The sequence below is a fragment of the Equus caballus genome, chromosome 29 (assembly GCF_041296265.1).
Source record: "Equus caballus isolate H_3958 breed thoroughbred chromosome 29, TB-T2T, whole genome shotgun sequence".
NCBI classification, from domain to species: Eukaryota; Metazoa; Chordata; class Mammalia; order Perissodactyla; family Equidae; genus Equus; species Equus caballus.
Window position 1 is genome coordinate 17916003 of NC_091712.1, and position 14647 is coordinate 17930649.

The following is a 14647-nucleotide window of genomic DNA, read 5'->3' on the forward strand; positions in this document are numbered from 1 at the left end:
ACACTGATTTAACCATTGCAGTTTTATAATATGTGTTAATATTTGACTGGGCTAGTCCTCTGTCGTGTTTTATGTTTAATAAAAGAATTAAACTGTTTGTGATGATTTATTCTCCCAAGTGAACTAGAGAGTAATATTTTTCCTGTAAAAGTGTGTCTTAGCCTGGCTTCTCCAGAAAGTAGAAGCCAAGACAAAGGACTTAAGCTTATTAGGGAATGCAACCCCAAGGGGCACTGTGAGGGACAGAGGTGAGGCAAGGAGGGACAGAGAGCCAGTACAAGACCGTGGCTCCTAGTTCCCTGCTGCTCTGCACTCCTGATGCATCAGTGGCATGGTACTGCCCTCTGAGACGTACGTATGAACAGCATCTCAAGCCAGCCAATCCAAGGGGATGAGGGGAATGTTTCTGCCCACTAACCCTTATATCTCATCCGTTCAAGTTTCACCCCACTGGGAATCCATTCCACACACTTCAGGCGTGAGCATAACCCAGTGCCGCCCAGCGCGTCCCAAGGAGTGTCATGCCCAGGTATCAGACAGAAGCCCTGGACGGAGCCCAGACAAAGCCAACACAGGAGAGTCGGTGAAGCTGGGACCAGAACCACGTAGATGAGGCTACGAGCATCTGAAGAGATCTTGAGAGAATGTAAATTTGGGATAAGAACATCTAATATTACCTGGTTTTCCCATTCTGGAACATAGCAGTAACATTTCCAGAAGAGAGTTATCCCATTTATTCCTAAAGGCGTGTTCCCTTTGATTTGTCTCCATTAAGATTAAGTTAACAAAAAACTGTATTATAAAGGGAGGAAAGGGGAACTCTCAATGAAGAAATGCTGCCTCCTGATGTGACCACAAGTCCTTGTGAGGTAGCCTACCTTAGTTAAAGAGAAAATGCAGAAATTAAGGATTATTATTATTTTTTTTTAAAGATTGGCACCTGAGCTAACAACTGTTGCCAATCTTCTTTTTTTTTTTTTCTGCTTTATCTTCCCAAACCCCCCTGTACATAGTTGTATATCTTAGTTGCAGGTCCTTCTAGTTGTGGAATGCAGGAAGCCGCCTCAACAGAGCCTGACAAGTGGTGCCTGTCCGCGCCCAGGATCCGAACCCTGGGCCGCCGCAGCGGAGCACGCAAACTTAACCACTCGGCCACGGAGCCGGCCCCAAGGATTATTTTTAAAGTCAGCAGATTTGCTACTACCTTTGGGGAAAAGACCTCGCTTGTTCCCTGGAAGAGGAGCCTAGGATTGAGGGTCAGTTAGCATCCTCTGCCCTCGCCCCAGTCACTTCTGATCTGCCTTAAGGCAACTTGTCTTCACCCCAGATGCTTATTAAGGTCCTTCAGAACTCCATCCTTAGCAGTCAGTTACTCTTGTTAAAAAAAAGTGGTTTGTGGGCCCGGCCCAGTGGTGCACCGGTTAAGTGCACACCTTCCGCTTCTCTGTGGCCCAGGGTTCGCTGCTTCGGGTCCTGGGTGTGGACATGGCCCCGCGTGGCAAAAGCCATGCTGTAGTAGGCATCCCACGTATAAAGTAGAGGAAGGTGGGTATGGATGTTAGCTCAGGGCCAGTCTTCCTCAGCAAAAAGAGGAGGATTGGCAGTAGTTAGCTCAGGGCTAATCTTCCTCAAAAAAAAGAAAGTGGTTTGAGGATGGGCATGTAATGGCTGTCCTGCAGGCTACAACCCCCCCCCCCCCAAAAAAAAAAAAACTTAAACTCTCCTGGGACCAGAAATAATATCCTAGGCACTGTAAGCATCTCTAGTGGATCTATAGAGGGAATTTGCCTCATCTTTGGACATGCTATGAGTCTGAGAGTCAAAGGTTATCATTTTGCATTCAAGAGAGTAGACTGTGTGGGCCTGGTTTTCCACTCTTGTTCAAAGAACTTTTAGTTAGAGCCAGGTGGAAAGTTTCTGGCTTCTGATGCTGAACTATACACAGGTGACCTAATGCATGCAACCCATACCAGTTCTTTGTCATGATTATTCTGGGATGCTCTGAGCTTTGAGTTGGTCCTTGTCTAACCACGGAATTACTGCATGCCCTTTGGAGGTCTTTTCCTGTGCTCTTCCATGTCTAGATGTACTTGTGTTATTATATGATATCGGATTTCTCCAAAGAATGCCATCGCCATTGGCTATTCATTTGTGTGCACCAACATTATTATTTACTGTGCTTAGTCCATTTTGTAGTATTTAGTGGACTTCACTAGAAGTTCAGCCTTCTTGGCAGGCATCTTTCCCCTTGGCCACAGAGAAACCCTGTATTTCTCTAGATCCTGCCAAGAGATGGGAATGCAACAGGAGCAGCTGAAGATACGAAAATGACTAGCAACAAAACAGACATCAGATTCAGAAAAATGCTGGAAAAGACATTTCAGCAGAAGCAGTTCTCTTTTGACATTGAAAATTCTACAGGATTCAGTGATAGGTTGGCTTCCACATGGCAATGTTGAACAGGAAAAAAAGAGCTGTATGTATATTGACGTGTGATTTAATATTTTAAACATAGAAGATAGAACTCTGACTATAAATTTTACTCTTAGACCCATGTGGATGATTAATATCACATGCTGGAATACATGGATATAATGGGAAGAGAACAGAGACTTCTAATGTAGTTCCATTTTTAACCAGACACAAATAAAACTTCAGGACTTCACCAAAAAAAAAAAAAAGAAAAAAGAATCTAGTGGGTGGGTGATGTCAGCACCTAAATTTCTGTTAATACTTTCAAAGTGTGCTTTTTTAATGTTAAAAAAAAATGTTTCCCTGATTAGAAAGTCAAAGCTCATTGAGCTACACAACATCTTTGAGTGAGCATTCCAAAAAAGTGAGTGTCTCCTCTGGCATGGATTGTTCTTTCTTCAGCACGCCTAGCTGACACAGCCACATTTCTGCAGTTATATGTTCTATTACCTTGGGACTCCTGGGCAGTCCCACCCAAAAGCATTGATGTTGCCATGTATCACCATGAAAGTCTGCCCCGTGAGCGCTATTAGAAACAAAACAAATGGGCTGCATTAGGACAAACAGCAGCCTCTCTTCCTGGATTGAAGAAAACAGGCACTTACCCCTCTGGTTGCTGGAATTTGGGTCTTCCCGAGAGGATGGTGACTTCCACAGTGTGGAAAGCTTCACCCCGGCGCACAGAGACTTCCTGAATCTTCGTTTTAGCTTTTCCTTGAGGTATTTTAGTGCATGAATCTTACATCTAAAGCTGTCTTTGAGATCAGAAGTATTTAAACACTTATACATTCAGTTCATGATTCAGAGATTTATTTATAAGACTGTTGACTTTGGGACACCCAACTCTTGCATTTAAACTGCCGAAGTGAGTCATGTTTGTGGGCGGTAATTACTACCAGAAAGTACAACTAACTTGTAAGCTTCTCTTTAAAATGTCCACTCACAATCTACAATTATTGTAAATAACAGGCTCCCAGAACTCTTGCTCTGCTTTACGGCTGTATATATTTATTATGAGTGCATTAGGCAATACACAAACATACCTTTGTCACAGAAGGGTTCTTGGAGGAGAAACAAGTCCGTTTATTAAAGTATCAATATAGATTCCTGAAGTCTTAGGATTGAAAATATACAATACTTAAAGGGCTCCCTTCCAGTGTAGGGAACAAAGCCTAGAGAACAGCTGGCTCAAAAGAGAAATAATAGACTCCAATTGATGGAAAATGTATACATATGATTTTTGCGTCATTAAAGAGCAGATCCAACCCACTGAAATTATAGCAGGCACTTCCCTCTTCAACACCTCAGAGCCTCTCTCTGGCTGATTTTGTGTCCTCCTGGGAGGCTCTCTGATTCTCTGCTTAGTGATGGATGAAACCCACACCCATCTGACTAGTAGCAGAGTGGATAGCTTTTTGTGGGCCATAATGCCAGAGTTTCTGAGAACATCCTGTAGTTAAAATATCCATGACTCCTTCCTCACCAGTCAGTGCCTAAGATTTCACAGATAAGATGTAGAGAGCTGGTGTTGTAGAAAAGAGAAAAAGTAGGAGGGAATTTGCTGTCTGGGGTCATCTTAAATAAGGGATAGCCATGGCAAGAGTTGGGGAAAGCAACAGAAAGGAAAGGCTGGAATTTCCATAGACCAACTCTGGCTATGGAGACTTCAGCCAAGAAACCAAGAGAAGACAGAGACTTGGAAAGCAGCAATGGAAGAATTAGGAAAGATCATCAAGTATAAGGAAGTGTCATTAGAGACTAAGGCCAAGATTACCCACATGCTCATATTCCCAATTACTACGTACAGGTGTGAAAGCTGGACAGTGAAGAAGGCTGGCAGGAAAAAAAATGGACTCATTTGAAAAATGGTATTGGAGGAGAGCTCTATGGATACCCTAGACTGCCAGAAAGAGGAACAAGTGGGTCCTAGAGCAAATTAAGCCTGAACAATTGGAGGAAGCAAAAATGATAAAACTGAGGCTGTCCTACTTTGGGCACATCATGAGAAGGTAGGAGTCTTTGGAAATGACAGTGATGCTGGGAAAAGCAGATGCAGCAGGAAAAGAGGAAGAGCAAATATGAGATGGATGAGCCCATAAAGGAAGCCATAGGCTTGAGTCTACAGAAGCTGAGCAGGGCTGCTGAGGAAAGGACATTGTGGACTTCCCTCATTCACAGGGTGGCCAGGAGTTGGAGCCAACTTGACAGCATGTAACAACAACTGGCTCCTTGATGGTTTTACCTTGCTAAAGCCTTTACCTGCCTTTGATGTAACCTGCTTAACACAACTCAGCTGTGATACCATGGCCTCCCAGTCTCCCCTAAGGCTCCCTTGATTCTGAGCTTAACACATACCATTCTTTGGTGGGTTGGAGACTTAACCAACTGTCTAACCATGTCTCAGGCTGCCTATGATTAAACTACCTCCTCGACCTGTTCACGTTAATTCATTTGTCACTCCTTTACTCATAATTTATTCAGTAACCATTCACCGACTACCCTCTGTGTGTCAGTTGTGCTAGGTGCTGGAATACACCTGTGAACATAACCCAGTCCCTGTCTTTGAGGATCAGTCTGCCTGGTTAGGTAGATAACCATGAAAAGTGGCAATTTCAAAACTGTATGATGAATACTACATAGGGATAAGTGGATGTATTGGGGACACATCAGAAAGGTGCTATACCTGATCTTGGGGAGCAGAAAACACTTCCCGTGAGTGCCCATGTTTAAGCAAAGACTAAAAGAAAAGTAGGAGATAGGCAGGAGACTTAAGGGGGAACAAGGGGAAAGAGAGAAGGTAAAGTATTTTGTGCAGAAGAAAAGCAACAAGCAAAAGCCCATTCAGAGAAGTGTGACTGGTTCACAAGGGATGGCGCAGGGAGTAGAACAACAGTGGAGTGATGACAGAGGACGATCGTTGTAGAGACCGGCACGTGAAGGACTTTGTCTGCCACATTAAGGAGTTTGAATGTAATTGGGATCTGTCAAAGGATGTACCCTATGCACTTTGTTTCTGTCGAGCAGCATCTACCAGATTCTTTATGTGCTTGTAGCTAGACATAAGGCTTAATCCTGGACAAGTTGGTAAACTCTCAACCTTTTGGCTAGCCTTCTTGTTCTCCTGTCTTTCCACAATTAACCTAGGCTGGGACCAGAATAAGTGCACTGTCCTCTGACTGGTGGCATTGCCCAGTTCGTTATACCTTCTTTAGTCACACTCCCCATCCTCAGTCTCTGTGATCCATCTGGAACCACAGCATACCTACAATGCTCCTATCTTACATATTTTTATCCACACGTCTCTCTTAACCAATTTTAAACTCAAATTAAGATCTGGAACATATAAAGATATGTGAACTTACCATTCACTCAACAAATATTAAAGTAACTACATGTGCAAGGAAATGTTCTAGACGATACAGTAATGACCCACAGAGACTAAGCGTCCACCTTCATGGAGTTTATATTTTAGAGGAAGAAAACAGATAGATAATATATCAGACAGTGATCATTGTTATGTAGAAAATTGTTACAAGATAACAACTGTTATGTAGAAAACTTAAGCAAGTAAGACTGCTGGAGGGTATTATTTTATTGTAGGATTGTAATATATATATATACACACATACACAATAGCATAGATGCATGCCATTATATTGTAAACATGTATCAACAAGTTTTTGAATGACTTGAGGATTCAAAACTTAGAGAATTCACACTAGCTTGAAATCATAGACTTAGGTAGTAATGTTATTGTCACATAAATTTCAGTTTTCAAGAATCTTTCTGATTTTTAGTTTATTAAGTTCAATGTGTGATTATATTTTTAGCCTTGTAGTATAATAAACAGGATTTTGTAATATTCTTATAGTCTAAATTCCCCTGGTTTAAATAATGTGACTCAGTGCATTTCTGAATTAGGATTTTGCTTTAAGAAAATAACAGTTAAACCCTTCGCTATTTATGTTTTTTCTTAGGTTTCCATTTGGAATGAGGGAGAAGCATTATCCACACAGCCCTGTGGGCAGTAGTGGGGATTTTGATAGGGAGCGACACACGTCCTCCAGTATGTGCCTAATAGGAGTGACAGGAAAGGGGATGGAGAAACAAAATTTGAAGAAAGAGCAGCTGAGATTTTCCAGAATTATAGGATAGCATGAATCCTCAGGTTAGAAGCACACTAGTAGCAAGCAGGATGAATAGTTGTACAACTTATTTAGTGTACAACATAGTGAAATTGAAGAACATCAAGAATAAAGAGAAAACTATGAAAAGCTGTAGGAGATAAGAGAGACTCCGAGCAAAGGAGCACTCAGGAGAGTGACGGCAGTCCTGTCACTGTTGCAGTGGGCGTGAGGAGACAGTAATGTCTTCACGGCCTGAGAGAGATTAACTCTCAGTCTAGCATTTTACCCTCTGAAGAACTGTTAAAAGTGCTTAAGTAGACATTTCCATCATTACAAAGATTTAGACAATCAACCAATCATAGACTTTCACTATAGAATATACTTAAAAAAATGAACCCAGAGGAAAAGTGTGAAATGCAAGATGTTTATAGAAATAAAAGATAGTGACTACTGACTATTAGAAAAGCTTATGGTGTTATAAAAGATAAAACTGAAGCTCCAGGGGGTTGGCCTGGTTGCACAGTGGTTAAGTTCATATGTTCTGCTTCTGTGGCCTGGGGTTCGCTGGTTTGGATCCCGGGTGTGGACCTACGCAATGTTTGTCAAGCCATGCTGTGACAGGTGTCCCACATATACAGTAGAGGAAGATGGGCATGGATGTTAGTTAGGGCCAATCTTCCTCAGCAAAAAGAGGAGGATTGGCAGCAGATGTTAGCTCAGGGCTAATCTTCCTCAAAAAAAAAAAAATTGTTAAATTAAAAAAAACCCTGAAGCTCTAAATAATAATATGAAGTATTCAGTGGGAGGCAGTTAAAATGCTGGACAACTTTAGACTTTGCTTTAAAAAAATGTATAGGTGGGAATATATTTTAAGATTTTAATGGTAATCACCAAAAGAAGAGAATCTATAGCTTCCAAACAAGTAAAGAGAGAAACAGAAAGATCAAAAACTTTATTAATCCAACAGAAGACAGAAAAGGAGAAAATCACAAAGGAAATGATAGTAAATTAAGATTACAAATGTTAGTAATATATACAATATATCAGCAATCATAAGAAATATGAGTCGATTAAATCAGGAGTTGGCAAACTTTTTCTGTAAAGGACCAGATGATTAATAGTTTAGGTGTCACAGGTCGCATACAGCTTCTGCAATTCATTAAAAACCTAAAAACCACTCTTAGCTTGCAAGCCATACAAAAACAGATTCCAGGACAGAACTGGCCTTTGAGAGTAGTTGACCAACCTCTGGATTAAACTTTTAACAGACAAAAATTTTCAGGTTGAACTTTGTTTTAGAGCCAGCTATATGCTTCTCACAAGAGAAGAGGCTTAAAAAACACATATGAGATTGATAATAAAGGGTGGGAAAGATACATCTATGAATATATTAACCAAAGGAAAGCCTGTTGGCAGACCTGGAGGCAAGGATTCAAGTGCAGGTAGTTTATCTGGGAGGTGATCCCAGGAACACCCATAGGGAAGTGGAGACATGAGAAAGGGAAGAGAAGGAAGCCAATCAAAGATGTGTCGTCAGCCACAAAAATTGACAGAATTACAAGGATAAATTGACAAATCTACAATCACAGTGGAAGATTTTAATAAACCTCTATTAGAAATTAATAGATCAAGCAGACAAAAATTAGTAAGAAAAATAGAAGATATGGTGGGAAATATTAAATTGTAATAATCCATAAGAAGAATAAGATGTGAAAAAAACATTACTGATTGAAATGGGTTCCGCTTGGCTGAAATCAGGGTGTCAGCAGGGCTCTGTTCCTTCTGGAGGCTCCCAGGAAGAAGCCACTTCTCTGCCTTTCCCTGCTTCTAGAGGCCACTTGCATTCCTTGGTTCGTGGCCACCTTCCTCCATCTTCAAAGCCAGCTGCATAGCACTTCCAAATCTCTCTCTGACCCTCTTGCCCTTTTCTTTTCTAAGGACCCTTGTGATTACTTTGGGCCCACTCAGATAATCAGAATCATCTCCCCATCTCAAATCCTTAACGCAATTGTGTCCTCCAAGTCCCTTTTGGTAGGTAAGGTGACATATTCACAGGGTCCAGGATTGGCATGTGGACATCTTTGGAGGGTTAGGGGGAGTCCTGCTGCCTACCGCTCAAGCTATATAAAGGTTTGCACTGTGTATTACAGACAAAGAGACACATTTCCAAGGCTGATTGAGGTTCAGAAACTTTCCAAACCACATGCTTTCTTCAGATGGTTTATTGGAATTCTGTTTTAGTGCTATAGCGTAAGTTTCAAAATAAAGTTTAAATTGTTAAATATAGCTAACCACATAATGTATAAAATAATAAAACCTAAAAGTTGCCTGTAAGCGTTGCTCTGCAGCCTTATTTCAGAACCTGCTCCATATTTACTGCGTGATTTGTTCCCTCCCACAATGCTGTAGAATTTACCGTTGCTTCAAAACAATGTGGACCAGTCACTTTTCTCTTATAAAATACAAAATTAATATGCTTGATCTAATAGTTTTATATAGAAGGCTACATCTTCCTTGCATAGAAAATACATTTTCTTTTCAAGAACCATAGAATATTTCCAAACATTGATCATGTACTAAATAAAGCAAACAATAAATTTCAAGGAATTGTGAACATATGGAAAAATTCTCCAACCAGAATGAAATCAAGTTAGAAATCAACAATGTAAGGATAGGAAAAATATGCTTGGAAACTTAAATAACATAGGTTAAAGAGGAAATCACACTAGAAATTACATTTAGCACTGAACAGCAATGAATGCACTCCATGGCACCTACAGTTATGGTACTTAGAGATGAATTTGTACCACGAAATGACTTTATTAAGAAAAATATATTAAAGATAAGCTAGTGATTAAATTAAGAAGCTGGAAAAAGAATAGTAAAATAAATCTAAAAGAAAACAGATAAAGAATAGAAATTAATCAAATAAAAAATAAACAGTAGAGAAGATAAACAAAACAACTAATTATTTGAAAAAACTAAAGAAAAGAAAATAATCAAGAAAAAAGACTAAAGGTACAGATTTACGTTAGCATCCAAATAAGGGGCTTTACTACAGACAGACATTTTTAAAACTCTAAGTGGTTTCTATCGAGGAGAACAAAATATATGACTCCAAAATGTGCCACTTTGGCATGTGAATCATTTTGAGCTGAAGGCGATCAAGACCCAGTGGACTCAAGAAAAATTTTTACCTCTCCTTTGACACTTAAAAAAATTTAGATAGGGGGCCTGGCCCAGAAAGAAAGCTATTACCAGAGAGAACTTTTTATCTGAAAAACCTATCTGTACGGCAGAGCAAACGTCTAGTTACCAAACACATGTTCTTCTTATTGTCCTGTGAGTTATTCTCCTTCCTTTTGAAGTTCCAGGCCTCTAAGCCATTCCTCCGGATCTTGGGAGGGTGGTATCCTCTGCACCCTCCTTGAGGACCCCTCTTACACCCCAGGGGAGTTGTTCAATGATTCCAGAAATATTTACTGTTTGTCCTTGCTGAAAACTGCAGAGCATGATAGAAAATTTGTTCAGGCCTTCTCCCATAAGGTAAAATAAAACCATAACCCAGAGAGGAAGAAAAACCGTCTAAAGCCCTTGTAAAAGGATTTATGGCTGGATCAAACTATGATATCATTTAGACTACAGCCCAACTCTTTGAGGAATTGAGAGCAACTGTCCTTATCTTACAAATCTTTGCAAAACTAGAAATGCAGCTCTAAAGGCAGTCCAAAATCTGCTTTACTCCTTTTACCAATTCCAAAACCTCCCCTATTTATCTCAAAACACTTGTAAATATTGGCCTTGGGAAACCAAAATCCTTCTGCAGGAATTTGCATTCTTTCTCTGTGCCTTTGAGATATAAATGTTCTACTTGATCCCTCCAGGAACCCTTATCTAGGTGATCTCTTTAAAATGTCAACTTTAGGGAAGTAATTCCATTTTAAAAATAGTAGCTATAAAGTCTGTCTGTGTCTGTATGTTTACGTGTGTCTATATATGTATGTTGTAGATGTGTGATACATTTTTACTCCAGGTGGTATTGCCAAAATTAGTTTATAAAAGAGCTCTATTTAATTGGCTTAAAAATTTTAAGCACTTACCTATATTAAACTCTCAGAAATATAATTGAAACTAGCCCAAGTGTTTTTCAAGTTCACACGATCTAAGATTAATATTTAGTAAATAAAAGCTAGTTTAAGGCATGTCTTTAGAGTTATCAGCATTAAATATAACTTTTATTCTACCTGGGTTTAATAATCAAATAAGTTTGTTATCTCTGTTACAAAATTTGTCATCCAGAAAAATCACTTAGGGTGATGGCTGACTTTGTCCAATAAATCATAAAGTTTTTTGGGTAGTCTAATTTTTAAGGACAAGTAAATTAAATAGGTGTAGGTAGGATCAAAAGTTTCTAGATGAACCTTTTCAATAGTCTCCCCAAATAATTTTGGTAAGTTTTGCTAAGTTACATTAAATGATGAGTTAAATTAAATTCATTGACTATCCAGATCATTTCCAAATAAGGTAAAATACTGAAACATGAATTGCTGAACATAGATTTGTCCAATCTTGGCTACTTATTATAGAAGAACCAAATAAATTTTCATCTGTTAGTAAGCATGGCTCATGCCACATTGAAAAATTTACTATTGAGAAAGCATATGTTTCTAGAAATCATAAAAAGTATTTATAAATTTGGCAAGCCCACATAATGCTAAAGTAAAACACAGTTCACAATGGTTTACTTCTTAGTTTTCACTAGAAACTAAGGTTTCTAAGGGTTAAGAGTTCTAATTAATATATTTGATTAACACTATGAGAAGTAATAAGAAAAACAACTCTGTATGCAAGGAAAGTACAATGTGGTTTGGGATAAGAAAAGGTATGAGATATGAAGATGCATTTTTTAAGGGAAAAGAAAGTAAATTTGTCCTAAAGTAAAACTAGTTATTTCAAAATGGGAAAGGGGAGAATAAAGGACAAATTAAACAAAAAGTAGGAGGAGAGAAAGAGAGAGAATCTTACCTTGTGTAGTCAGATTGGACAAAAATTGAATTATTATTAAGGTTTTAAAAATAAGCTTAAATATTAATAGTGTAATGATGTAAAACTGAAACTTGATTTTCTTTCATCTGATAAAAGGACAAAGTTTTATTGGACTATGGGTTTGCTCCTGAGACTGTGAAAGGTTTTTCTTTACTTTTTAAGTAATTTGACTAGAAAGCAAAGATTTTGTGTTTCATCAAAATAATTCCCTGTGCTTCATGTTTTCTTTATCATCAGATCTTTGATCACTTAGGAATACTGAGTCCTCTTTTTTTGAAAAAAAGATTTTATATTTCCTTTTTCTCCCAAAGTCCCCCAGTACATAGTTGTATATTTTTAGTTGTGGGTCCTTCTAGTTGTGGCATGAGGGACGCTGCCTCAGCATGGCTTGATAAGTCATGCCCTGTCCACACCCAGGATCTGAACCAGCGAAACCCTGCGCCACAAAAGCGGAGCGCGTGACCCTAACCACTCAGCCATGGGGCCAGCCCAGGAATACTGAGTCTTCTTTTTTTTTTTAAGCACTGGGTTTCTTTTTTTTTTTTTTTAAGATTTTTTAAATTATTTTTTTCCTTTTTCTCCCCAAAGCCCCCCAGTACATAGTTGTATATTCTTCATTGTGGGTCCTTCTAGTTGTGGCATGTGGGACGCTGCCTCAGTGTGGTTTGATGAGCAGTGCCATGTCTGCGCCCAGGATATGAACCAACAAAACACTGGGCCACCTGCAGCAGAGCGCGCAAACTTAACAACTCGGCCACGGTGCAGGCTCCAATACTGAGTCTTCTTAATATTAAAAAAGCTAATTTTTGCTTACAACTATATCATCTTTTGTATCTTCCTTTAAAATCTTTTTCCACTTTGGTTAAATATATAATTAAGTATTGTTTCATCATGACCTGTGACTCACTTTAGTTGTGTCCAAACCTTTTGATATTTTTGACAGACTTCCCCAAATCAAATTCTAAATGAAGTTGTGGTTTTTTTTAACCTCAAACTAACTTTGGGATTTTTCAGAGGGCCCTTGAAACATCTCAAAAGATTTGTTCTCTCTCTTTATAACAAGAGAGCTCTTGCACTAATTAGGCATATTTGATGTGTTAAATTACGTGGAAAGCATTGTCAAACGAGTGATGCTAAGCCTTTTTAGATTATATTTGTGTGGATATATGTTATTAGTATAAGTGTTCCAGAAATTGTATGAAATGTCTAGAAATCCAGTATGTCCTGGTATAATATTATCATTATTCTACATTAGAATAATGTAATTCTAATTATTTTAAAATGTTGTGTGTCATAGAAATAACCAAATTTCCTTGTCAATTCCATTATAATGAACTCTCATCAGATCTTTAACAATGGGCATTTTAAGACTTTGTCATTTACAGAGAGTTATTGTTTTACTCTGATACTCTTGAAAAAGTGTCTCTTCTTCAGAGAGATTCATGGAAAAGACTTTGCTGATAACATTAAGATCATAAAACTGAAGTGGATAAGAATTTCCAGAACTAAGGGAAAAACTAGATTCAAGCAGAACAAAGACTAATTACACGGGACTGAATGAACTGAGGAATCCTCCTCAGTTATATAATATATATTATATATATATATATAATATAAATAAAATATGTAATATATAATATATAAATCTATTATAAATATATATTTATATATTATATAAAAAATATAAAATATATTATATATATAATATATAATAATATATAATAAAAAATTATAATTTTTTAATGACTTTTTGTTTGAAACATTGCTGGTTCTTTAATGTTTTGTTTTCCAGATATAAGGAAACTTTTCCTCTTAAGCTAACTATGGCTTACAGCAATTAGTAAATTATACCTTTGTAAGCAGAATTGAAACATTTATCTTTTTCTCCCTGCCTCGTACCTCCAGATTTTGGAAACTCTTAATGAGTATTATTATTTTCATGGCAATAGAGTTATTTGCATAAGTTCAATAAGGATCTGTTTTCCTTTTAATGGGATGCAATTGGAAACATTGAGTGTATTACAGGGCTTTGACTGGAATGTCCTATTTGAGAAAGATGTACATAGGCTCAGATGTGACCAGACAGCTTTAAAGAACTAAGAGGTTGAATTTATGGAGCTAATAAAGCCCCTTTGAAGTATCAACCTGGTACCTTGCCTACAGGGTTCCCAGCAGCCTTGCCAGGTGAATAGGGTAGGTCACTTTCTGGCAGGCTCAGGAAACTCAGGATATTTTGGGGACCTCAAGAATAGATGAATTCATCCAAATATATAGATATTTCAGTCAGAGTCTGATGGTGAGATCTTGGCTTGACTTCATAGCCTCAAGAGGCTTTTAAAAGTTCAATCTGAGATTCCTTGAATTGTTTCAGTAAGGCAGATTCCATGAAATGTTTCAGTAAGGCAGATTAAGAGATTCTATATTGTCGATCACTATTCTTGCTGCCCTTTATAATTAATCAGGTCAAGTTTATTGAAAAAAGACTTAATTTGTGAACAAATTGGTCTTATTGTGATTATTTTTGATAAAAATGGGGGTGATTGTAGAGAGAAAAATTATATTTCAGTAATATACCATTGTGGATATCACATTCTAGTGTTGTTGATTGTTTTTGAGACTTTATTTTTTACCTGTAAATGGGACTAGATCCTTAATTCTTCTACTTTCCTCCAAAATTTGGCTACAACTCTGCAAACTAACGTTTCCAATTCCTATCCTTCTGTCTTAAAATCACTGAGAACTAAAACTTTCCTTTTTCTAAAGCCATGCAAGCTAAAGTTGGACAACTTGATATAAACTCGAGAGAAACCACTACAGCAGCTCACGTATGAACAATCTTCATGCCTGTTGCTGCGTGAGCCACTCAGAAAGATTACCAGAGACTTTCCTGCAAACCAGGAAAATCTATCAGATTGCCACCACCTGCCCTCACTCCATCTGAAGATGCTTTGAGCCAGACATCTCGAAATCTTCTCGACTAGCCACCTCCAGAACTCAGAAAC

General features: G+C 38.2%; 2 protein-coding genes across 5 annotated transcripts in view; one reads left to right on the forward strand and one right to left on the reverse strand.

Moving 5' to 3' along the window:
* Window positions 1–14647, forward strand: part of LOC102149960 (uncharacterized 35.5 kDa protein in transposon Tn4556) — a 60793-nt gene that overhangs the window by 45305 nt on the left and 841 nt on the right. The gene's annotated exons all lie outside the window — the stretch shown is intronic.
* LOC138921422 (uncharacterized) overlaps window positions 1–14647 on the reverse strand; it is a 78109-nt gene that overhangs the window by 27095 nt on the left and 36367 nt on the right. The window lies entirely within an intron of this gene.